This window comes from Mustela putorius, unplaced genomic scaffold, assembly GCF_011764305.1.
Source record: "Mustela putorius furo isolate JIRA1106 unplaced genomic scaffold, ASM1176430v1.1 tig00000107_pilon_pilon_pilon, whole genome shotgun sequence".
NCBI lineage: Eukaryota > Metazoa > Chordata > Mammalia > Carnivora > Mustelidae > Mustela > Mustela putorius.
Genome location: NW_025421284.1, coordinates 1,148,106 through 1,175,262, shown reverse-complemented (window position 1 = coordinate 1,175,262; position 27,157 = coordinate 1,148,106). Strand labels below are relative to the sequence as shown.

Here is a 27,157-nt window from a genome sequence, read left to right as displayed (position 1 = left end):
ACCAAGAGCATTAGACCATCCTGGACTTCCTGAAACATCCTGCTTTCAACTTGAGTATCTATGGCATATACTTGGATAAAGAGTTCAGAATAGTTTATAACTAAAAGACAATTTTACAAAAGCTATAAATAATTAAAATAAGTATATATTAATAAATTATGTATATGTGTATCTTCACAACCATAGCAATTATTACTTATATATTTTTGTTATTAACATACCTAGGTATTTTAAATATTCATTTTAGGTTATTTATTTTATCAAAAGATTGATATTTGTGGCATTTAGCTTACATCTACTGCTTTGCTTGTTTCTTTTTGGGAAGAGCATCCACCTTTTAGCAAACTGACCCCCAGCTCCACATGGTTCTCTCAGAGACCATCAAAGAGAAGCAGAACGCAGCAGAACACAATGGTTAGAGGGTGGGGTCTGGGGCAGACCCTACAAGATTAGTACTATTATTCTTCTTGTTAAACAGATGAAGAAATTGAGACATTGAGATGTTCTTTGTCCCCTAAGTTCAGACAGGTCTTTTCTCTATTCATGAGAAACTAATACAGACCCTGCTTCCCCAAGTTTTCAATTATCAAGGCCCATTCAAAACATACCTCTCCATGGTCAATAAGAGAGAGAGAAAAAAAATGCCTTACTTTTCTGTAATGCTGAGCTATTTTCCTAGGGCTGTTGTAACAAATTACCACAAAGCCAGTGGCTTGATAAAACAGATATTTACTTTCTCACAGTTCTTGTGGTCAAGGGTGTCAGCAAGGATGTGTTCCATGCAAAGGCATGAGGGAAGGATCTTCTATGCCTCTTACAGGTGCTGGTGGCATCCAGGGATCTGTGGCCTCAGTGGTCTTACAGATGCCTCACTCTGACCGCTGTCCCCATCTACACATCACCTTCTCTGCCTCCCCATGTGGTCTTTTCTGTTATTATGAGGTCATAAGTCATTGGATTTAGGATCCACCTTAAATCCAAGGTAAGCTTATTTCAAGATCCTTATGTACACCTATAAACACCCTATTTCCAGTAAAGTCATATTTTGAGGTTTCAGGAAGATGCGAATTCTAGAAGGACAGTATTCAATCCACTACAAATGTTTACAGCTAAAAGGGAAATTTCATATTCACTTCTTTGCCACATCTCACCAAAATCAACTCCAGTGACAAGCCACTTCCTTGAATTCAAGCCAACTTTGGGGGCCCTTCTGTGACCCACTTTTTTTCCATATGTACCCCAATACTTGTCTAATATTGCCAATCTGACTATACCTGATGGTAGTTCCCCAGAGGGGAGATGAGGTATTCTTGACTACGTAGACCTATGTAGCTTCTCCAATTACATACTGAGTTGAATTGTACATGGCTTTGTACATCTCAGTGTCATACACAAAATTCTCCCTTAGGTTAAGAATCAAACTACACATAGAGGAAATAGTGGAGAGTGCCAAGAATATATGGAGGCTGTCAGTCTACCCATTTACCTATCTCACCTACTTACCAATATACATATTTATTTGTCCATCCATTTGCCGATTTATCCATCCATCCAACCATCCATCCATCCATCCACACATATGTACATTTACCTATCTATGTATCATACATTTACCTATCTATGTATCTAAGCTACCTATTACTTACCTTTCTGTGAAAGAAATGAATGAATTATTTTGTAGAAAAAAATATAAGCTCCACATGAGTGGGGATTTCTGTTTATAACAGTGCCTGGATCACAAAAATTGCTTAATAAATGTTGAGTACATAAGCATGATATTTCAGACTTGCACATTTTATTAACCTTTCTTTTTTAGCTACTCTATCTAACTCACACCCCCAAAAATAAATATTAAGGCCCATTAAAATTCAAGTGAAAAAGCTCTAGATACAGATAAAAATCACAACTGCACATCAAAGTTAATGTCTTCATTATTAAAAAAATTAAAACACCTGTAAGTAAAACATAAAAGCTTGAAGTGGTTGTTTAAGAAGCTATTTTAAAAGAAACAAGTACATCCAAAAACATTCGTCTGAAAGTGTCCCTTCAAAAGTAGATTGGCTTCAGATGATATTATTTAATTTCATGGAATGAAACTGAAGAGGAGCAAATAAACCCATTCTGTTTATTTTATTTTTGACATTCAGTTGAATGAAATGAGGCTCTGACTAACAATAAGCAATCAAAATCCATGAGTCAGAAATGGAACTAAATAACACATTTTTTGAAAAGCCACTAACTGTTAGATGCCTGAAAAATACATGGCGATTGCATGATCAGGACTGCCAGTCTTTCAGATGATGATCCCGACACTTGAAGGAGCCATTTTTTCTATTTATTCTGAGTTCTACGGGTTTTGTGATATTCCAGTCTCTTCCTGAAAGAACAGACAGCATCATCTGGTTAAGGGATGAGGTCATGGTCTGTTTGTGTTTCTGTCCCATCACCTGAAAAACTATCTATAACCTGATGTTTCCTTCCCTTAACCTCTTTTCCCCTCACCTACCCTTTGTTCCAGAACCATGGGCTTTTCCAAAAGGGACAGCCCTGTGCCTCCTGCCTGTTCAAAAAGGAACTGCCCAGCCCCTTAGAGCCCCATGCTGGGTTGTGTGGGGGGGTTGGCTCTTCCCCATGTCTTCCCAGGGCTCCCCATGCATTCCCAGCAGGACTGTGCCCCAAAGCCCCCTTCTCATCTGAGCTGAAATACTTTCCTTCATCCCTCTTGGTCCTTGTCATCTGCTGTTTTCTTCACAGGAGACACTGCACCCACTCTAGGTGTAGTTGTGTCTGTTTCCCCCACTTGAACCTAAACTTATATCTCTAGAGCCTAGAACAGAGATTGGCACAGGAGAGGAGCACAGTGAACCCCTGTCCTGCTGCAGATCAGCATGGACAGAGGGAGGGAGCTGGGCGGGGTGGTAGATTAGTGAGGTCCATGCAGGGCCCAACTATTTCAAGTCTTGTAGACCACGGCAGTGAATTTAGATTTTATCCTAAATGTGTTGAGAAGACATTGAAGACCTTGAACAAGGGAGTAACTGGATGTGTACATTTCAAAAGGACACTTTAGCCATTGTAAAAGGTATCACAGGAAAGTATGAGTAGAGTATAGGCAGGTAAGACAGAAGATTATCATTGGTAACCCAGTGAAAGATGCCAGTGAGTCCTGTCAGACTAGGCATGATGGTAGGAGCCAGACAGATTCAGATTTGTGTATTCTTTGAAGCCATGGCTGAAATATAGGGCTAATGGATTGGAGGTGGGTATAAGAGAATGACGACCAAGGAGGACCCCAGACAAGTGCCCTCCTCTGAGCAGGGAAGACGGAGGGAAGAGCTGGTTCAGAATGGGAGGTAATGAGAACCTTTTCAGACATCAAACATCTCTCAACACACAGATAGAGCAAGGAGACTCACATCTGAATGTCTGAAGATCAAGGGGAAATGGGGGGGGATAATTTGGGAGTCACTATAGCATATGATGGCATTAAAAGTGAGGCATTGGTGAGAACACGTAGGAACGAGGATAGACGGAGAGGACAGTGCAAGGAAGGACTGAACCACGAGGCTGTAAAGAGGAGGGGGACCAAGCCAAGAAGGGTGAGAGAGCATGGGGCCAGAGGGTCAAACCCTACAGGAAAGGTGGAGGCTTACCTCCTACAGGAAAGGGTAAGGCTTTTGCTCTAACAAGAAGCAAAGACATCCAGAGGAAAAGGGTATGCAGAATCTCAGGCGGTTCTTATTTTATCTTCCATTTTTCTTTACAGTGAGATAGAGCACAGTTCAGTCTTCAGCTGATGGGCATGGGCCAGAGCAGGAGATACTGATGCTGAAGAAAGAAAGGATAAGATGAGCTCAGACCTGAGCAGTTAGGGCTTGCGCAAGAGCAGTTACAGTGGAGATGAAATAAGCACTTATGTCCACAGGCTTTCAGGGACAGAAGACAGAAAGACCCGTGAGTGAAAAGGATTAATGGATAAGAAACAATTCCCTGGTGACAGAGGAAGACAATAAACCCTAAAACTATGAAAATGCATGGCCCATAAGTATCTACAATTTGGGAGGGGAACAATTGAGTGTCCCTCCGTATTTATTCTATATAATTGTTTTTAAGGTACAAAGCAAAGCAAACCTCTGCTTGTTTGGATAAGCACTGCACATTATTGCTTGTGGACATACATCCCTGGTTTCTGAATGTGTGACTCATGTAAGAGGAAGCGGCCAGAAAATGAGCCTGTTCACGGCTGTCCCTTGTCTATCACAGCATCCACTAAAGCTTCAGGTGGTGGGTGCCCGGTTCCCAACAGCTTTCGTATGAACTATGTTTTCCTCAGTTCTTTCCCATTTTTATGTTTCGGGAAGATATCTGTCCCATGGCGGAACAACGTCATTACCATCTGTCTTACCATGGGTTTCTTTAAATATTTATTTCTCCTAGAGCTCCTCTTCTGTTTCTGGCTGGATCCGATTCACGGATGAGAGACAAAGACACCCTCAGAAAACCTGCGCTTGACGGCGGCTCATCCACGTACGACTGTGCCCCAGAATGAGTCATTTCACCCCTGAACTGTCTGTTTCCCCGTAACGCAGTGCAGTCACACCGGCCTCGTCCAGTCGTCATGAGATTAAGTGACAGGAAGCAAGGGACACCCAACAGAGTGCGGGAATCCAGGAGGTACCCACGAGGGAAACAGCAATTTCTTTTAAAAAGCTGTGGATGCCGAAGCAGGCTGGGAACAACGTGTGCTGTTCTTACCAGCCGCTCCAGCATTATTTCCAAAATCATCCCCACAACAGTGAACTTCTAAATGCTGTCCTTTCCCTTGTACGTGCGGTAACGTCGTGGTACCAACACTCTGGTGGACCCCGTCCCTTTCACCTCACACATTCCTGTCTGAATGTTTTGTGTTCAGAGGGTGTATTAGGGCTGGCATTCAGTTCCCCCAGAAATCAGCTGGAAAGTTGACTCCCTTGTTTTAGGTCTCAATTAAACCACTTATTTGGTAGACTTTAGCCCTTCAAGCGCCCATAAAAATGTACCAAAGAGGAATATGGATTTGGTGAAGGTACTCTTTTTGTTTGTTTTGGTGACATTTACGTTGTCACCCAGAAGGAACTCCGAGCCCATGGACTAGCCCAGCAAACAACACAGGCAGCGCAAGGGGCCAGAAGTCCGTTTTCAGGGCTGGAACCTGGAAGGTGCATGGGAAGCGGCCCAGTCTAGAGACCTCGACAAAGAACTGAATTCCCAGTTCTTCCAGTGGCTCTAATTTGTCATACTCCAACAGGAACTAGATGGCACATGGGAAATTGGGGCATTTGAGGAAAGTCTCTTTACCCAAGGGTTATTTACAAGGGTTCGGTGTAGGAGCACCACCAGGCAGGGCGGCAGGGTAAAGCAGGACTTGCCAGGGAAGAGGTGTCCCCAAGCCCAGGTCTGAAGAGAGCAGAGGGAGGAGGAGCCAGGCTGCAGAGGAGTCTGGTAGCTCCATCACCTGGACAGATGCCAGGCCAGGGGATCTTACAGACAGGACACCAGGATAATACCTGTAAGTCGCCTAGTGGGCAAACCGCCATGGAAGACCAGGTCAGAGATCCAGAGAGCAGGGAGGAGTGAGGATGCCGAGAGCCAACAGGTCAGAAACGGGCACATTTCCCAAGAGAATCTAGTGACTCTGAGTCCCAGTTCCTCAGCTGCAAAATGAGATGATGATAATGCCTACTCTAAAATGCCAAAATTTCAAACACAGACCTTAGCACACAAAAATTCATCATTCCATGATGTGGTTGATGCTGTCATCATTTACCTCCGCAAAGAAAGGGGGCAATGTCATCGGTACAATGTCACAGGACGAAGTCTGAAAAGCAGGGAACGACTATTCACATGAAGACACCCCCCAACATGTCTGGTCTTCTCTGCCTCTTCGGACGCCTGACTTCATGAAGGAAGTTGCGGCCAAATGAATCCTCAGGAAGCGAAAGTGAGGAAGGGGGTTCTCGCAAGAAGTAGAGCTTTAAAGGCTCAGCGAGGGAGAGCACATGGGGGTTTCTGGACTGCAAATATTTCCGGAAGTTTTAAAAGGGGAAGGAGGCTGAGGAACAGGGGAGCCAGCAGGAAAAGCACGGCAGTGCTGGGACCGTGCCCTGGACGGCAGGCGGGGGCTGGAGTTACATCACGGAGGCAACACGTCCACTGCATTATTTTAAGCTGGTGTATGACTTGAGAGCTTTTATTTTTTAAAAAACTAATCAAAAATATTAGGAATGGTGGGTATTGAGGAGGGCACGTATGGCATGGGGCACTGGGTGTTCGACGTAAACAATGAATCTTGGAACACTACATCAAAAACTAATGATGTTCTGTATGGTGACTCACATAACACAATAAAAATACGTTAGGAATGAAATAGGGGTTGTCACTATACATTCTGCAGCCACTAAATATGTAACAAGAGAATACCATTAGCAATTTTATGCTCATAAATTCAACAACTTAGAACATGGACCAGTTCCTCAGACCCACTAACTAGGAAAACTCAATCAAGAGGAAAAGGCTAAGCTAAAATGCCCTGTAACCACTAAACACATTTAAACTGTCCTCAATTTCTAGGGCCTCTTCCTCCTTCACATTCCCCTGGCCTGTGGGGAAAGTGAGCTGCTGGAGGAGGCCCACCCACGTCTCCTGGCCTTGACCTGGATAAGTCGCGTGGCCCCACTTAGACACAAGATCTGGAAAATGCAGTTGAGTTGTGGACCTAGAAAGAGGAGAGCATGGATGCTGGTGAGTGCCCAGGGAGAGCTGTAAGGAGGGCCTCTGCCCAGGGATGGAGAGCTGACCGACAGAACTAATAACCACCATCGCCCCCACCGCCACTGCCAGCACAGCCACCGGCACCAGCACCATCACCTGCTAATACTTACTGAGCATCATTATGTTCTTTTTTGTTGTTTTTTAAAGATTTTATTTATCTATTTGACAGAAAGAGACACAGGGAGGGAACACAAGCAGGGGGAATGAGAGAGAGAGAAGCAGACTCCCCACTGAGCAGGAAGCCCAGCATGGGGCTCAATCCCAGGACCCCGGGATCATGACCTGAGCCAAAGGCAGATGCTTAATGACTGAACTCCTCAAGCACACCCCCCAACACTGTTCTAAGCCTAACTATCTAAGAATTCATTTGAACTCCACAATAGCCTTATGAGGCGGATACATTTCTGATTTCAGTTTTCAGACAAGGAAACCAAGACCAAGAGGGACTGAGACATTTTCTGGAAACTTGAAAAAGCCACAGATAGACTCTGGGGTGGGCAGCAGCAGATAAGCAGAGGTGAGGTTTGGGAGCCAGAAGCTGGCCCTTGGAGGGGGACCTGGAGGAGACCCCAAGCCCTCCAAGCCCAGCAGACTGGACCTGCGGCCACGGTGCTCCAGGAGCTCCCCTGGGAGGGGTGCCGTGACTCCCTCCTCCGTTGGGCAATGCCTCGGGTATCTCTTTCTACCTGTCCAGTCAGGTTGACAGACTCTTTCTTAGCTAATTTCTCAGTAAAGATATTTTCCATGTTGATTTTTCTCTCTTACCTCAGCTCACTTTAGTTGCAATAATCAGTTAAATGGTTAGAGGTGAAACAAACAGGACTTTCAGCTGGCTTCTTTTCCTTCTTTAAAACCTCAGAAATTACTTGCTTTATGTAGTGTTTGGTTTTTGTTTTATTGTTTTTTTTTTTTTTTTTTTTTTTAGAATTAGGAACAATAAAAGATTTTTTTTTACGGGATATTTCATTGCTTATATTTTTATTTTTTTAATTTATTTTTTATTTTCAGCATAACAGTATTCATTATTTTTGCACCACACCCGGTGCTCCATGCAATCCATGCCCTCTATAATACCCACCACCTGGTACCCTGACCTCCCATTCCCCGCCCCTTCAAAACCCTCAGATTGTTTTTCAGAGTCCATAGTCTCTTCATGGTTCACCTCCCCTTCCAATTTCCCCCAACTCCCTTCTCCTCTCTAACTCCCCGTGTCCTCCATGCTATTTGTTATGCTCCACAAATAAGTGAAACCGTATGATAATTGACTCTCTCTGCTTGACTTATTTCACTCAGCATCATCTCTTCCAGTCCCGTCCATGTTGCTACAAAAGTTGGATATTCATCCTTTCTGATGGAGGCATCATACTCCATAGTGTATATGGACCACATCTTCCTTATCCATTCGTCCGTTGAAGGGCATCTTGGTTCTTTCCGCAGTTTGGCGACCGTGGCCATTGCTGCTATAAACATTGGGGTACAGATGGCCCTTCTTTTCACGACATCTGTATCCTTGGGGTAAATACCCAGGAGTGCAATGGCAGGGTCATAGTGTTAGGGCTCTTCCCTCTCCTGGTCACACTTACTCCAGGAAACCATGCTTGGCCACAGCTTTAGGTGGCCTTTTTGTTTATTGGCTATAAGTCCACACTGGTTAGCATGAGGATGTCATTTTCTCCTGTCTGAGGAGCATATTGAGACCTCTGTTGATTGGGGGCTGTCCATATTGGGGACATGAGGTCATTGGAAACTCTAGAGATCCCAGTGCATTTGGTTCTCAGCCAGAGGGTATGGGGTTACACTGGGGAGCAGGTCAGGAGACCCACAATGGACCACAATAGCTCTAAGATGGGCCATCCTCCTCCTTCTCAGGCTACTCAGCCTCAAAGAACCTGTCCCTCTCACCCCACGTTCTCCTGGCTCCCACTTTGCCCACAGTCCTCTGGCCCTCCCTCTGAAGTTGGCAACAGTAACCAAGAGCCAACATTTTTACAACTAAAACAAAACCAAGAATAGTTTCCCTTTTAAAGCTTCTCAGAGATGGAAAAAAAAAAGATACTAATATTCCATCATCCTAATGCATGAAAAAAGAATGACAAAGCAATTACTTTCCATATTAAAATGGTCTGGTGTCATTTCCTGCCATAGGTGAGATATTTTAGGTCAATCTGAGCAAAAACTGAGTGACTAGAGTTAACTGGGGAGTTTCTGGTGCATGGAGATTTTGCAATTATGAAGGATTGCTTTATTAAAGGCATTTTTATTCCCAGTCTCTTTTTTCTATTAATAACTATCCAAAACAATATTTTTCTATTTTGCAAGTTTGCATGGACTGTCATTCTTATTTTGTTGTAGGATTAGTGTGCTGTGTAATAAAATACTTGAAATAGCATATCTTAGAGATCCAAGGCCCATCCCACACTTCCTCTCCTTCTCTGTGAAGCAGAAAAGGAAACCCAATGAAGACAACTCTGAAGGGTCAAGGCACTTACTTTGGCCACAACAAATGTCACAGTAAAAACCATTCACTGAGCCTAGGAATTCTGATTTCAGGCCAGTAAAACACATCTTTAATGTCGTCTAAAACTTGGTGCAACCATTTGCCCTTTAGAACTCTTGAGCACTTTCAAAATCATACTCAACCAACCAGTTGATAGAAATTTTAAAATGTATTGTTTGAAGAGACCTCATATACATACACACAGGCACTTACTCATAAACTGTGAGGACACTTCCTCAACTCCCAGCCCAACACTGGCCACATGTTGGTGTTCAAGAAAACCAATGACTGGATAAATGGATGAGTAGCAGCTCAAAGTTTTAAAAGCTCTAAGTTTTAGTTGCTTAAATATTAATATTTTTTACCCAAAATGTAAGTGTTGTAGAATACAGTGGGGGATCCATATGTAAAAAAATATCCACTAGAATATATTGAATCGTATTTCTTTCACCAACTGGTCAAAATATGTACCCAGCTTATGCCCCAGATAAGAAGGTAAAAACCAAAATGAAATGCTGTATTCCATCCAGACCAGAGAGATTTACATTTGAGTCTTGAAAAATCTCTTCAAAAATAGAGAAAGGGAAAAACCAAATTCAAAAGCAGTTCAATATATATTCACCCTAAATGTTAACCAGGTCATTGGTTTGTTTTGTAGAAACCTGTAGGAGGCAGAGCATTGCTAATAGTACATGAATCATGAAGCCCTATACTTTTCCGTTCAAGAAATCTCATTAAGCAGCTACTATGTGCACAGCAGTGTCCTAGGCCTTGAAAACATCAGGAAACACAAGGAAATTCTTGCTGTGGAGCTCTCATCCTCTCAGTTTGAGATAAAATATATGAGAATTCATATGAAATATTAGGAAGGAGAAAAAGGCAATGGGAGAATGAAAAGTATAGACATTTAACAGAGACGTGGGTACAATTTTTTAAATTTTTTTGTTTATAAAAGTGTTTTGTTATTTGGATTTATTGGCCTATGTCTCATCATGATGGAGGAGTGAAATGTTTCTCACAAGACATTCAGAGAGCTTTGATCACCATTATGTGGGCTCAGAAGCGAAAAGGATCAGCACAGTAACTCAGAAACTGAAATTGTGGTAAATGTAAAGATACGGGTTCCATCACTCATGTCACAAAAGGAAAATTTTCAAAAATCCATACCTAGGAAAATTCCCACATAGTGTAACTGGGCATTTACCCAGAGGGGATTCCATAGCTTAGTGCTGGCAGACAAGTAGCTTTCTTATCTCCAACGTAAGGTGCAGAACTGAAGCTCTGCAGACCACTGGATCTCTCTTTGTTGGTAAACAGATTCTCAGCAAACTCCCAGATCCCATTCCTTGCTTTTTCCCACATTCACCTGCTAGTGATGGTGACCAAAGGTGAACTTTGAGGGGAGTTCAGGACACAAATTGAGTAGATGAAACACACACACATACCGCTTCTGTCTGTTTTTCCCACATTGCATGTTGCTCAAGTCATCAAGAATCATAATTTTTTTTTTATTTTCAGCAAACAGTATTCATTGTTTTTTGCACCACACCCAGTGCTCCATGCAATACGTGCCTTCTCCAATACCCACCACCTGGTTCCCCCAACCTCCCAACCCCCCACCCCTTCAGACCCCTCAGATTGACATGGGTACAATTTTAAGGAGGGTGGTCAGAGTAAACTGCATTGAGAAAGTAAGGTTTAAGCAAACCCTTGACAAAGGGAAGGGAATTAGACGCACAGCTAGGTTGACTGAGGAAAGGGCATAATACGTTAAAGAAGCACATGGAGAGAACACTTTGGACTGTGAAACTGTCTTTTCAGGAGAATTTTAGACCTTACCCCATTAACAACCCAGAATAGGGGTTATTTGCTTCTATTGAAAGTTGATATACAGTCAGTGATTCCCAAATTATCATGCAGCGAATTGATTTCATTAATTTCCTCAAGGGAACTTTTTAGAAAGACTTTTGGTACCTACACTGTGGAATTCAGAAGTCTGGACGTAAGTCCTGGAATTTGGAGCAGGTGGCTGATAAGAACAAGTTTGGGAATGAATGGACTTGGTGACTTCCATATGAAGCAACAGGACCAAAGGGCACTGAGATGTGGCCAGATGTGGTGGAGCTGGAGGATGAAACCAGTGTTCACAACGTCATCCCACAGAGGGATCTCTGGTTCTTCTGTGGGTTGCCTCTGAAACTCTCCATAAAATGCATTTAACTTAACTTCCTATTCATTGACTGTCACTAGAAAACAATACTGTGTTAACTTAGGAGGTGGAAAAAGAAAAAGCAGGAAATAAACAGGAAATAAAAAGGAAGGTTAGAAAAAACAGAGACAGAAGTATCATAGAAAAGAGCATGCAATCAAAACCTGATGTATTAAAAGATTATTAAGATAGGCCACTGGCAAACTGATCCAGGACAAAAAGTGAAAGATCCAAAAACAGCGTGAAGCAGTGGAGGGGACATGATCCCAGATATGATAGAGATTTAAAATAATAACAACACAGAGTAGTGTCTGTATCAGTACTTACGCAGTAATACACTAGGAAACCTAGTTATGCAGGATGAACTTGAAAACTTAATTCAAGTTGATTTGTATTTCCCTGATGCCGAGTGATATGGAGCACTTTTTCATGTGTCTGTTGGCCATCTGGATGTCTTCTTTGCAGAAATGTCTGATACATCCCTAAAAATTAGATAAAATGCAAAATGGTACAAGAAAAATAGTTATCTTGTATTCATAAATTTTCAGTGAATTCTCCTCTCTTTAAAAAAAAAATAAATAAGCACAGGAAACCAAAATAAGCTTAGCTTTCTTTCTGTGTTCTGCCACACCTAGAAAGTCATTGCAAAACAAATACAAAACTCTAAATACGCATGTATTCACTTCAAAACTAAGGAGACCAATATGAGTAATAAAATGCATAGCCTAATTCGCTCATGAATGTGGATACAAAGATCCCTAAATGAAATAGTAGCTAACCAAATTCAATAGTGTATTAATGAAAATAAAACAACATTAGCAGGGAGAATTGATCCTAGGAATGCAAAAATGGTTCATTATTTTAAAAGTTGCTAACATAACATCAATAGACTAAGAGATTAAAAAAATCAAATGAGCATCCCAATCAAGCAAAGAATTATCATAACTGATGTTAAAATTTGGCAAATAAAAATCTAACAAAAAACAAGACTAGAAAGTAAGAGCCTATAAGCATTCATTTTAGATCTGGAAAAAATCCCACTCTCATCTCTATAGTTGAACATACTTCTTGATAAGAAAGAAAAATAAGTGTAAGAATGAGGGAAGGAAGAGATATAGTTGCAATTATTTCAAGAAGCCATGAATATCTACCAGAGAAGCCAACATAATTGACAATCTATTGTTGTGTTCAGGAAGTGTTCGGGAAGGTGGCAGAATACAAGGTAAATCTAAAAAATTTTGTAATTTATCTCCAAAAAATGTTAAAAACAAGATACCAAATTCGTAGACAATTTTATAAAGTGTCTAAGAAATATAAGAAAGCCATTAAGGCATTCAAAAAGATCTCATAATAATAACCATAAGCTATGGGTACAATCAAAGGCAAAAAAAGAAAAAGGAAATAAAACAGAGAGGTCATATGTGGGAATTTACACAATAGTAATGGTACCAAGAATCCTGGAGAAATAGTGTTCAGTAGGATTGTTGGAGAACCTGGCTCAATATATGGTGAAAAAGAAATCTGGATCCCTATGTCATCTCATACATGGACTAGAGACTCAAACGTGACAGGTGAAACCAGCAAGTTACTAGAAGAATGGTGAGAAGTACTTCTTGATCTAGAGATAGGAAAGGCTGCTTGAACAAACCTACAGTATCACCTGTTTGTCCTTTCTTCTATGCAGTAGACAATTTCCTTGATATCATCTAGTCATTCAACTAGAATTTTTATTTTAACAATTCATATTTTAGAAGAAAAGAGAGTTAAATGTAGACCATGAAGCTGGTTACTACAGAAAGATTACAACTCGGTGCCTCAGTTTTGTCATCTTTAATAAATGAGAGAAACTACCTACTTCTGAAGATTGTCATGGGAATTAAATGAGGATGGATGGGTGGATGGAGAGAGACAGACAGACATATATGCTTGCAATAATGTTCAGCACATAGTAAGCATTTCAAAAATATTAGTATTTATTAATACTATTTTATACCCTTAAAGTGATTTATTACTCTGAATATTTCTATTGTGAGACTTTGGTATGGTTTTATGGATATAATGCTTCTAGAAGGATTTGAAGAGACCAGTGAATGTCACTCTTTTTCCCTCACCCATATTCTAAACCATCTAGGAGAAAACATCAGGGGAAATAATTAATATGAAGATAGTGCATTTTTATCAGTAAGTAGACATTGAAGATCATGGTTTCAGTCATCTTGCCAACTGGTCTTAATCCCTAGCTTCAGAATTAGCCAGATTCACCTAGCTACCATCACTAGCAGGGCTGGGCCACACAGAGCTCCCATGGAAGAGACAGAACCTGTGCCCTGAGCTTGACCCATGACAAAGAGAGGAGAAGACACAGGTGTTCAAGCACACAGATCTGAAAGAAGGGGATGGGGCATACCTGCTCCATATGGTCCTTAACCTCCTCACCCCGAGGAGTTGCTCCTCAGCCCCTGGGTGGCTTAACACAGCTTACCTTGTTCTTCACTCTTTCTTACAATGTCCAGTGTAAGTCCAGGCAAACATCTAGTGTACCTCTCTTCCGCAGAGCCTCTGCCAAGCTATAATTGCCCCATCTGGTACATGTGACTTCCACCATGGACATAGTAAAAGAGGGCCCTGGAGGGTCCTGCACCCAATTATTAAATGCCTCAGCTCAGAAATGCCACACAAATCCAATAGTATATTAATGAAAATAAATAAATAGATAGATAGATAGATAGATAAATATTTTATAAATAAAAGTATATTAATGATAAATTCAAATATATAGATGAAAACAAATTAATGAAAATAAACTAATTGCTGAAAATAAAAAAATAAATAGCATATTAATGAAAATAAATAAATATAATGAAAATAAATAAATCTCAGCCCACTGGCAAGAACAAGATATGTGCGCTGTAGTGGGTTCAATATAACCCTTTAGAATTGACGACTCCAGGGGACATGTGAACTTGATCTTACTGGAAAAAAAGCCTTGGTCTATTTACAATTTTCTAAAGATTTATTTATTTATTTGAGAGTGGGAGAGAGAGTGTGAGCAGTGGGGAGGAGCAGGGGGAGACTCCCCACTGAGCATGGAGCCCTACTTGGGGTTCGATCTCACAACTCTGAGATCATGACTTGAGCCAAAACCAAGAGTCAGATGCTCAGTCAGACTGACGCACCCCTGGTCTATTTATGATTTTGGTGAAAGTGGACAAGGTTAGCAACCCCTTAGCTTGACTTTGCTTGGCTTATATGGTATTCGCATTTTCAAATTTTTGAGGAATCTCCGTATTCTTTTTCATAGCGGCTGCACAATTTGATGTTCCCACCAGCAGTGTACAATTTCTCTACAACCCTGACAACTATCTTTTTTGATAGTATCTATCCTCTATCTCACAGATATGCGGTGACATTTTTGTTGTCGTTTTGATTGGCATTTCCCTGATGATGAGTGACGTCGAGCATCTTTTTGTTCACCAGCTGGTCTGTTGTGCATCTTCTCTGGCAATAAATTCAGCTCCTTTACCCATTTTCAATATTAGATTTTTTTGTTTTTTGTTTTTGTCTCACTATTGAGTTGTAGGAGTTCCTTGGAGATTTGGAAAATTAATCCCTTATCAGATATATAGGTGGTAAATGTTTCCTCCCATTCTGGGTTGCCTTTTACTTTGTTGTTTCCTTTGCTGTGCAGAAGTTTTTTAAATTAGCATAGTTCCATTTGTCTAATTTTTCTTTTATTGTTGGGCTTTTGGCGTCATATTCCAGAAGTCATTGCCAAGCCCAATGTCATGACAACTTTCCCCTGTGTTATCTCCTGAAACATTTTTAGTTTCAGGTCTTTCTTTTACATCTTTAACCATTCTGAAGTGGGTTTTTGTGTGTGTGTGGTTTGGGGTTTTGAGGGTTTTTTTAAGAGTAAAACCAGGATTCAATTTCATTCTTTCACATTAGATAACTAGTTTTCCCAACACCATTTTTTGAACAGACTGTTCTTTCCTTATTATGTATTCTTGGCACCCTGGTTGAAAAGCAGTTGACCGTATATGCATCATTTATTTCTGGACTCTCTATTCTGTTCCATCGGTCTTCTGGGCAGATACCCAACAGAACTGAAATCTGAATCTGAAAGAGATATCCGCGCTCCCGTGCTCACTGCAGCATTACTCGCAAAAGGCAAGATATGGAAACAACCCAAATGTCCCAAATTGACAGTTGAATGGCTAAAGAAAATGCGGTCTGTCTATACAACGGGGTATTATTCTGTCTTTAAAAGGGAAATCCCATCATTTGCAACGACATGGATGAACCTGAAAGACATCATGCTAAGGAAAATAAGCCGGTCACAGAAGACAAATATGGCACAGATACACTTCTAGGATTTATCTGAAGGAGTCAAACTCATAGAGGCAGAGAGTAGAATGGTGGCTATTTGGGACTGCAGGCAGAGAAATGGGGAACTATTCCATTGGTATCAAGTTTCAGTTATACATGCTGAACATTCTAGAGCTCTCCTATACACATAGTATCTACTGTCCAAAATGCTGTATTATACACTTAAACCCGTGCTAAGTGAGTAGATCCCATGATAAGAATTCTTACCACAATAGAGGGACGGGGTGCAAGGAAAACTGTGGAAGTGACAGGTATGTGTATGGTTTGTGCGGTGGTAACAAGGGTGTTCATGTATTTCCAAACTCGTCAAATTGTGTACTTTGTTTTCTTTATTGTGTTATGTTCGTCACCACACAGTACATCGTTAGTGTTTGATGTCATGTTCCATGAGTCATTGTTTGCATATAACACCCAGTGCTGCATGCAATCCGTGCCTTCCTTAATAACCACCAGGCTCACCCAACCTCCTACCCCTCTCCCCTCCAAAACCCTCAGTTTGTTTCTCAGAGTCCATAGTCTCTCATGGTTCATCTCCCCCTCCAATTTCCCCCAACTCACTTCTCCTCTCCATCTCCCCATGTCCTTCGTGTTATTCCTTATGCTCCACAAGTAAGTGAAACCATATGATAATTGACTCTCTCTGCTTGACTTATTTTACTCAGCAGAATCTCCTCCAATATGAGTAGTGCTTTACATCAATTTTGCCTCAAAAAATGCAGCTAAAAATTGGGGGGGGGTAAAACTTCCTATAAAATTTCCTATAAAGCATCAAACCTATAATATGAGCAGAAGCAGAGGGTGATGGTGGGTTTATCAGTGGGAGGGGAAGGTCATTGTAATCACATTAAGATGAGGTCAGGGTGGGCTAGTTAGGCCCTCACCCAGTGATTATACCTAGGAGAAGGAAATTTGGGCACGCACATGCACACAAACACACGCCCAGACACCCAGACACACAGACCACCATGTGAAGACTCAAGGAGAAATTGCAGTGGTGTGACCACAGGTGAGGACACCAAGGATCCCCAAGGATGGCCAGTAAGCACCAGAGGGGCTACCTTGTGTCATTTTGTATGGTGGCCACAGGAGACCAATCTGTGTCCTGTGGCTCTGCTCGGCTTCAAGGCACTTAGATGGGCGAATGCACGGAATCAGTCAGTCAGCCATCTCCAGCATTAGCCTTGTGTTGCACTCCTGGGGCAACCCATGTGATCCTGCCACTCTCCTCCTGCCTAGACTCACTGTGCTTCACCAACCCCCCCCATACCCACGGGTGCATGTCTGTGCAGCTCGGACATGTGTTCGAGGGTTCAGACAAGCGACAGCTGCAAATGTAGCTCATCTCCACAAGGACAAACAAAAGCATCACAGGATGCCGTGGAAACTGCACAGTCAAATTAAACGTGAAGCACAGGCTTGTCATACACACACACACACACACACACACACACACACACACACCTGACTCACCAACTGTCACAGAGTTTAACTGCATTTACATAGAAGGTGGCCATCATTTGGGTTCACAGCCCCCCTGAGCCAAGTTCAGCAAATATGTCTTGGGCTGGTGACTCAAGCCAATGGCGAGAGCCACCAGGTCATCTGCGATCTGAGGCTCTGGAGTAGCTGGGTGCACCCTATTGCTGTCCATGGATTCACGCCTGCTGCCGTGTTTTGAATTGATGCTTACTGTAAAGGCTTTTAAGACTGAAATCCATATTTTATTTCTTGCCACAAAATAATAATTTGAGAAATGCAGAGAAATACACTGTTAACAATTTAACATTTACTTTCAATAAATAGGAAGTATTTTACAGGGAACTGCAGCCCATTATGGAAATCATAATTCATGCTCCGTGCCAAGAAACTGTATTCTCAATCTCATTGCACCCTGTGCCCAGCTACAAAACCCAAAACTCCCTCTGCATTATAGATTCTCATTATGATAGGTTAACAAATCTAGGGTAAAAAGCCCTGTTGAACACAGACTGCACATTTCAAATGAAGACGCCAAAACTTGTCAGCCGTTCCGGCAGGGATGGCCGAACTGAAACCGCCCTTCATTTATAGGAGGCGGCTAAGCTATCAATGCTGGGATACAGATGATCATACATTCCAAACGATCCTGCCTGTGTGGTTCCCTGCTCATTTGTGCATTCTGCAGCTCCAGTGCAGCAAGCCTCTTTTATTCTGCTGAACTTTTTAGAAAATACCAGTATTTGAATCTTGAAATTAATTGTGTTTCTGCAACACCACAAATTCCGCACCTGTTAAAATCATTTCTGGGGCACTTATGACTTGCATTTACAACAATCTGCACTGATCTATCATCATTCTGGAATTTGGGCCTCATGAGACGCAAGGCTTCAACGGTACATAGGCAGTGGCCTCATTCATCTTAGAGGTAAAGCAGTAACAAAAAGATGCTGGGTGATACGAATACAGTATCTGAATGACTCACGATTAGAGGAATGAGTCAGCTGTTCATTTTGCTTATTAAAGAAAGACCTTTTTTCCTACATCCACATAAAAGGTGCTATTCAGATACCACCTGGTCATTGGCGGGAAAAAAAAATGTAAATTTTACCTTTAAATGTATCACTGCACTTATAAAGAAATTCCCCAGACCAAGTCACACTCTGCATTAATGAAGGATCTAACACAACCGGAAGTCTCCTCCCTATCTTCCAGAGCATACATTGAGAAAGAAAAGAAAAATATGTTTGAAAAAACACAGTGAATTCCCTGAAAAGGAAAACAGTTATTTCATATTTCTTCACAGTTTAAAGATAAAAAGGGCAGAGCGAGAGAAGATGGAGGCAGTCAAGCTTATTAATCCCAGAGGCAATGTACACAGAGCATTTCTATACCTAGATATTAGCACGGACACACCACTTGATTCATTGAATTCCCTCAAAAATGTGAAACCATGGGCAAGGCATTTTGTAGATTCTCGCTAGTGTCTGTGCGAGTTAAATCAGCCTGTCCACTTTCTGCTTCTCAAGGTTGAGATCCTGTAATGGTCCCCACAGGAGGAAAAGGACATGACAGAAAGCAAGTCAAACAGGCATGGGATCAAGGGAGAGTGTAGCCAGCTAGGGGAGGCTGGAATAAGACCTCTCACAGCTTGATTTAAGGACGAACTTGAATTTGGCTGTCTTGTACACATATCCACCGTCCCCGTACTCGTCTTATCTTGTCGGTGAGTTGAAATTACAGGACTCTAAGCAAGCTTGTGCAAGCAGCACTTGCCTGTGCTCCTGGACACTAGTTCTTCATTCAAGGCTCAGTTTGGGTGTTCACCTCAGCACAGGAGACACAGCTGAAGGCGCCTGAGAAACGTCTTGAACCCTATGGCCAAAAATCCATCTGACGGCTAGGTGGTGGAGAGCGGCACTCTTCTGAGTGATTACAGAAGCACAGCAGCGACTGACAAGAGGAAACACGGGGAAGGGAGTTGCAGCTGACCATAAAGAACTTCCTCACACTTCGAGCTGCTGAAAAGGAAGTGGGCTGTTGAGGGACTGGGCCTTCGGGCTGCAGCAGACAGACAGTGTTCCCATCTTCAGCGTGACGTGAGTTTTAAAGATTCCAGCATTCTACAGGGGGAATTTCTGCTTGTTGATGAGTGCTGTGGGGGTGTTAGGAATCCCAGGATGTCCTGAATCTGACATTCTTTCACCAAGTTGGGTGTAGCAGTCAATAGAGCTAGAATGTCCACTGGTGACAAATGGCATCTCTTAGGTGAAGGAAAGAGAGCCTTGACTTCAACATTTGGCTCTATCCCCATTCCAGACTCTTAGTGGCAAAAGCAGGGCCTTCTGGAAGATGGTCAACCAAATCTACCAGTGGTTTAAAGAATTTGGAGTGGCTGAGCTAGGATTTCCCCAAGCTGTGTCAGAGCCAGAGGAAGACTACAGGAGATGTGCTAAAAACCACATCAGCCTCGGAGTTCGCCAACGAGTTGGAATTCCCATTTTGCCCTCACTTTACATAGCTCCTTAGGAAGGTCACTTAACCTCTGTGAACTTCCCTCCCACATTTACAAGAGAGAGGATGGTACTTACCTACTCATTCTGGTAAAAAATATCCCTGGCACGTAGAAGGCACGCAATAAATCACAGCTATTATAATCAGGTGAATTGACGTTCTTATAGGTTGAATATAATTGAAAATTTTTCCACAGAAAAACTTCCTCAGCACTTTCTAGGTGTCACTTGATTTAATGCTGGCTTCTCACGCCAATCACAGGAGAAACCATTCACTCTGCACAGGCAGCAGAGGCCCAGAGATGATGTGGAAAGGTGGTCTCTCTTCTCAAGTTTGAAATGTCCACAGTTATCTTTCTTCCAGATCTTGCTGCCCAACAGAACCCAGAGCACTTGAAAACTCCATCATGATTTGTCCTGAGCCCTCAGCCAGTGATTTTTTCAGCAGCCTCACAAGAAAGGAAAAGAAGCTGGCTCACCACCAGGTCCTCACCTGCGTATATGTCCATCTTACACGACAGTCCAAGACTTGGTTGGGTCTTGCAAAGAGCCCCAGATATGTAGCTACACACAATGAAAGGGGATGATTCTTTGGTAATCTTGAAGTCTCCATTGTAATCTTGTCCACTTACATGCCTTTTCTCTTGTGCATTATTTTTTAAATTAGTAAGCCTTAATTTCATGAACAGTTTAGGGTCACAGAACAATTGTGGGGGAAGTATGGTGTTCCCACATAGTTCCTGCCTCAACACATGTATAATGTGTTCCCCTTACCCCACTATCAATGTCCCACACTGGAGCAGTCACATATGCTGGGATGATGACCCTGCAGGGACTCCCCACCATCATCAGGGATCACATTTACATTACGGTTCACTCGAGATGTTGTGTCTCTGGGTTTTCGCAATGTGTAATGATGCTTATCCACCATTATAGTACTACACAGGGTTGTTTCACTGTCCTAGACATTTTCTGTGCTCCTCCTATTCCCCTAGTCCTCAGCCTGTGGCAAAGACTGATTTTATTGTCTTGTCGTTTTGCCTTTTCCAGAATGTCATACAGTTGGAATCATACTGTATGTGGTCTTTTCAGACTGGCTTCCTTCACTTAGTAGTATGCATTTAGGGCTCCTCTGTATCTTTTCGTGGCTTGACAGTTCATTTATTTTTAGCACTGAATGATATTCCATTGTGTGGATGTTTCACAGTTTACTTATCCATTCACCTACCGAAGGCATCTAGCTTGCTTCTAAGTCTTGGCAATTATGAATAAAGCTGCTATAAACATTTGTGTGCAGGTTTTTGTGTGGACATAAATTTACAACTTCTTTAGGCGGATAGCAAGGATCACAAATTCTGGAACATATGGTTAAGAGTATGTTCAGTTTTGTAAGAAACTGCCAAAATGTCTTCCACAGTGGCTGCGCCATGCTGCATTCCCATGAACAATGAGTGAGAGTTCCTGAGGCTCCACATCCTCACCACCATTTGGTGCTGTCAGGGCTCTCAATGTCAGCCCTTCTAATAGGTGTGTAGTGGTATCCCATTGTTGCTTTATTTGCATTTCCCTGATGAGACCTGCTGTGGAACATCTTTTCACATGCTTGTTAGCCATCTGTGTATCATCTTTGGTGAGGTGTCTGTTCAAGTCTTTGGCCCGTTTTTTTAATCAGGCTGTTCATTTCCTTATTGTTCAATTTTATGAGTTCTTTGTATATTTTGGATATATCATATGTGTCTTTTGCAAATATTTTCTTCTAATGTGTGGCTTGTCTTCTCATTCTCTTGACAGTTTCTTTTGCAGACAGATATTTTAAAATTTATCAGCTTTCCTCTTCTAGCAATAGTGGAAGGCCTACTGGAAATTTTAAAATATGGCTTTGCTTTTCTACCTCCTGTAGCCTTGGCCAGCCATGGGCTTCCACTCTGACATTCACTATGGAAGATGCTCCTGACCCTGCCATCCAGAGGTACTAGAAACAGTGCCAAGACGAACAGGCAATGTCCCCCTGAGACCTGCAGATACACTTTGAACGGCTCCCTACAGGTGCCCTGCCAACACCCAGCCCACGTTCATCTGGATCTGAAGGCTCCAGCGTGCTGATGGGAACATGGCCTGTTAGACCACATCAGACCGAGAGAAAGAATGGTAGCATGTCATTACCAGCACAGAGCCTCGGTGATTATGTCTGTCCTCTAAATGACAGCACTGATTAAATAGTAATTAATTCCTCAACAGACTGAATTAAATAATCAAGTAAGCTGCAGGTAATATAATTACAATAGTTATTTAACACTTAATGAAATACTCCTATAAGTATTGACGTGGCAAGTCTTCCCTCTGTTGAAGCAGCCCCATTACTATGGAATGATTTCCTACGAGGATCTAAGGATCCAACTGGCAATTTATAATTCTCTCATGGAATTAAATTTTCAGGTGAAAAGAAGGCCTGTTTCTCAGCCTCTGGCCCAGACTGCCCTATTCATTGGCTCTAGTCTTCTCCTGCCAACCAGCCTGGGGACCAACCAGCACCCGAGAGCCCTCCAGGAATGCCAGACCCTAGTGACCCAAGGACAGAGAAAGGTTTTACCTGAATTTGCCTGTGACCGGTTCCCATCACTTCTCTTCTGGAACTATCCAAAAGATCAATTTAGCAGTGTGTTGGAGGAACAGACTTTTTTTTTTTCCATAGATATAGTATCAACGCTCAGATTCGTTCATCCTAAAATGTCATCACAGGAAGATATAAACATGTTCATAAGGCCAGGGCAGCTTAAATGTGCCCAGAAGACTATTAATTACAGGTTGACTGGATCTCAGCTTTTTAATCACATTCCCTTGTGACTCTGTATTATTAAACAAATAGATGGGCAAGAAAATATTACAGTAATACTACTTGTTAATAAAGATAATCCCATATTCTTTCTACCTCCACGGAAATATTTGATATTAATAAAGGCAAGACACAACAGCTGAGAAGCATTCACACTCTCTGGGTAAATTTTTTGAGAGTTGGGTACTTTTGCTTCTGTGTTTTAGCCTTAAGGTAAACAAGCTCCTTTTTTCCACCAACTCCCCCCCACCCACCCACCCAGCACTGCGTAATGCTGACCCTGAATAATAAAACTCATCGGCAATGCAGTTTTTCACCTCACGGTCTTATCATGAATATTTACTATCTGGCTGGGAGCTGGCACAGGGCTTCCCGCATCTCTGCCGCCCCCCCACTCCCCACCCCCACCCTGCAGCCTTATCCATTGTTGGGAGAGCGTTGCCATGGCAACAGAGGGCCGCAGAAGGCAGAGAAACTGACAGTCACCCACACAAAGCACGACGGATCTGTGGGCTAATTAAAAGGTCCTGTGCTTGGGTCACCTTGTAAACGAGAAATGTCAGTCAGAAACCCACGGTCACCAACAGCTCTTCTGAGAAGCCCCCGGAACTCCCCGCCACCCTGCAGGTGCCGTCTGTTCCCAGAGCCCCGCCTGCTGCTCCTGAGTAAGGAACCCACAGGTCATGCTAACTCCTTGGCTGAGCCATCTTATTAAACGGCCTGAATCTATTTTTTGCCAGCAGGCACATAGAGCAGTGAACTGGAGTGATTGATTAAAAGCAGGCTGCTTTCCTCAGATCCCGATTTAGATCTGATGTCATTTGTAATTGAAACTGCTTTCAGAGCTTATGGGCTGGAAAGGGGGATATGGGGACAGTAGGCAACTTGATGGTAGGACATCACCATCTAAACAAGGCTAGAACAAACTCTTCCCTTGGGTGTTAATCAGTAGATGCCATCTTTACAGTGGGTTCTTGGGGCAAGAGGACTCTGAGTTTCTCCCAAGAACCAGGTAGCCTCAAGAACACGCAGTGAGAATCTCACCCCAAATGGCCCATTGCTGCCCATCAGCATTTCAGCTCTCTGTTATCCAGCTCCAATGGAACTCCACAGTCACACCTCCCACAACACACCCCACATGGTGTACTCACCTCCAAGTAGTTCCACTACAAACACAGAAGAGCCTGGATTCCTGAAGCTGACCTCAGACCCCTTAGAGACCCATGGGCACGAAGCAGAAACAGAAAGGGAAGCTCCCAGAGACACAGAGGTGGCCACAAGGAGAGGCCAGATGTCACGCAAGAGTGCACTACCACTTACAAAGGAGATCCACAGCCATAGGGAAACAGCCAGATGCAAGACAGAGAACCCCACTGTGGCCTGCCTGGGCTCCCAAAAGACCAAAGTTGGGAGCGCCTGGTCCACTCACCTCAGTTAGCACATACGTATTGGAATCTCCTTATGGCCTCTCAGAGCAAAGTAGGCCCATGTCTCAGGCCATTGCGGAGTAATCAGTGGGGCAGAGGATCCCCAGGGACAGCCTGGTCTTCCTGCCTCTCTCATTCCTGATGGCTAGAGCTCCGTTCTGAGAGATGGAAAAGACCACACAGTGCAGGTTCTGGGTGCCGACACAAGGGTTCACCTCTAGTCTGTGTGACCTGGAGCATCACCTCATACCTCCGCACCCCTGTTTCATTACCCTGTGAAGAGGCAGCTTCCTTCATGAAGAGAACTTCCTTCATGAAGTCACCACAATAACAAAATAAGGTAATCTGTATAAATGCTCAGAGAGATGCCTTGAGTACCATAAGGCCTCAGTAAACACTGGTGTGTGTGATGGGCTGAACTGGGTCTCCCCAAAAGATATGCAGGAGTCCCAAACCCCAATACCTCAGAATGTGATCCTATTTGGAGATGGGTCTTAACAGAGGTAATCAAGTCAAGATGAAGTCATTTGAGATGGGCTCCAAATCAACACAACTGGTGCCTTTATCAAAATGGGAAATTGGGACACAGAGGCCAACATGCACAGAGGGAAGACAATGTGAAGACACAGGGAAAGCACCAGATGAAGATAGAGATGATGTACCTACAAGCCAAGGAGCACCAAAGACTGCCAGTGGACCCCCCAGAACCTGAGGGGCAAGGAGGACTCCCCTGCAGATTTCAGAAGCTCATGGCCATGCTGATGCCTTGATTTTGCCTTTTGCCTCCAGAGCTGTGATAATAAGTTTCTGTGGTTTAAGCCACTTTGTGATGCTTTGTTACGGAAGTCTTAGGAACTGATTCAGGGTGTTCATTAAAGTACATGTTAATAAGTTCTAACCTAAGAAACCGCAAAATGCAGTACCTTCAGAAGGCAGTTCCTCGTACACCCACCATGTTGTATCCAGCCTGGGTGGGTGGAGCCGTTCTGCTTCACGAGCTCCTGCAGGAACCAGGTTTGTTCCACCTTGTGGCTCCATCGTCTACATTCTCATCAGCGGAAAGGATGGGAGAGAGTCTGGGACACACGATGTTGGGGCTCCCAAGTTTAGGAAGGACATCACCCAGAGGAGCAGGTCTCACTTCCCGTCAGAGAAGCCTGTCATATGGCCCCTCCTGGCTTCACGTGGGGCAAAAAGTGGAGTCTCCAGTGCTCCCAGGGGTGATTTTTTATTAATACTATTCAGTGGGAAGCACTTGGGTGGCACAGTTGGTCAAGCTTCTGACTCTTGGTTTCCACTCAGGTCATGATCTCCAGATAACTAGGATTGAGCCCCGCCTGGGTCTCCATGCTCAGCATGGAGTCTGTTTGGATTCTCTTTCTCTTCTTCTCCCTCTGCCCCTCCTACTCATACTGTCTTTCTCTCTCTAATAAATAAATACATAAAGTTGTTTAAAAAATACTATTTAGTGAGTAGGAAACCTGATACTACATTTGAAGAGAAAAGAATGCAGGGATTAGTTCATGCCAAAACCAAGAACATAGACATGTACCTCGTACCTCACCATAGTTAAGGTTTGACAGAATCAGCTCATTCAGAAGAAGCAGTCTTCTATAGTGTCTGGGCAGAGACTCCCAAGAGAGACGGGCTGGGAACACTCCCAGCTGAGTCCACTGTAGCCACCCTGCACTTCTGGGCTCTTTATTGGAGAAGTAAGCCTACCAGCAACCAGGTTAATTGTCTCCTGAATTGTCATTTCTTTAGCAGCTACAAGGTTTCGGTCATTTATTCAGTGGCTCTCTTAGTAGAATTTTTGCTAATAACTATGATAAATAGGCAAGTGTTTCATGATTGATGTAAGCTTCTTTGTTAAAGGTAGCCATTCATCACTAACCACCTTAGAAATGGCAGGCAACCCCATGCAACTTCTGAAATACTCTGAAACATAAACATGCAAGTATTTATCAATTAACGTAATCTCCAGTGAGAGTTTTGCATACGCAGGGACTATAGGATCTGGCTTAATGGATTGAATTTAGACTACTCCACAAATGAATTCTGAGATCCGGGTTATATATATTCACAAAGCTGAGACTTCGTGAAGTTTTCCTGGCAGAAGGAAAGAATATATTAAAATCTGGACTCCTTATGTGTTTCCCAGAAGAAATCAGGAGTCAACTTCTTCCACCATAAAATTAATCCGGAAAGTAAATCAACATAATGTAAGAAATAATTCTGTTGGGGCATGCAGGTACTTGACTGGCAGTAATATCCAACAAAGTTTTCGTCCTGTTGTTCTGAGGCCCTTTGAAAACTATGTCAAATCTCACTGCATTGAATTTCAGACAGACCATAAAAGATTTCCAGATTTCCATTGTGGGGGCCAAATGAAGATTTATAGCAATGGAAATAAATTTGATTTTGAAAATGACTTTTGATACCATTGCATTAACGACCTTTAGGGAAATTCTTCTCAGGAGAAGTATTAGGTCACAGTTATTCAATCAGTGAAGCAATGTTGAACTAGGGAACTTGCAAATTAAAGATAGCACCATTTGTCTTAAATCAATCACAGACAAGGGTACAGGAACAAAGTCCCAAAAGATAAAGCAGAAAATCAAGCCAAATTTGATTTTCCTTATGTCACCCAGCCTCATAGTGCGGCAAATACCATGAGACCTTATTCCAAGGATTCTATAGATGAATTAGTGGCCAGAGAAAAGCGGTAAATGATTCCACAGAAGAAAGAGGAGGAAAAAGAGAAGGAAGAAGAGGAAGGAGGAAGAGGAGGGAGCAGGAAGGAGGGGAAGAAGATGCTTACGTCACAACTGTCAAACACCTGACTTTATCCCGCCCAACCAGAAATGCTTTACCAATAGCCCAGTGGCTTAGAGATTGGATGGAGGTCAGGACTGGAAACCAGCAGAAATGCCCCCATTTTACCTGAATTTGTTCCTAACAGCTTTCATCCCAGAAGTTGCACAACGTTCTGGACACCTGGCC

The 27,157-nt window shown here is 42.7% G+C and overlaps 1 long non-coding RNA gene across 2 annotated transcripts; it reads right to left on the bottom strand.

The window, feature by feature from the left end:
• Positions 1-2,113: 2,113 nt before the first annotated feature.
• Positions 2,114-23,128, bottom strand: LOC101686904. 2 transcript variants are annotated; one of them, XR_001182085.2, is made up of 4 exons: positions 23,045-23,128; positions 22,485-22,616; positions 11,844-11,998; positions 2,114-2,377 (listed from the first exon to the last, which is right to left on the bottom strand). It is a non-coding gene; the product is annotated as an uncharacterized LOC101686904 (long non-coding RNA). The 2 variants fall into 2 exon arrangements; XR_200616.3 differs by having other exon boundaries at positions 23,007-23,108.
• Positions 23,129-27,157: the final 4,029 nt, after the last annotated feature.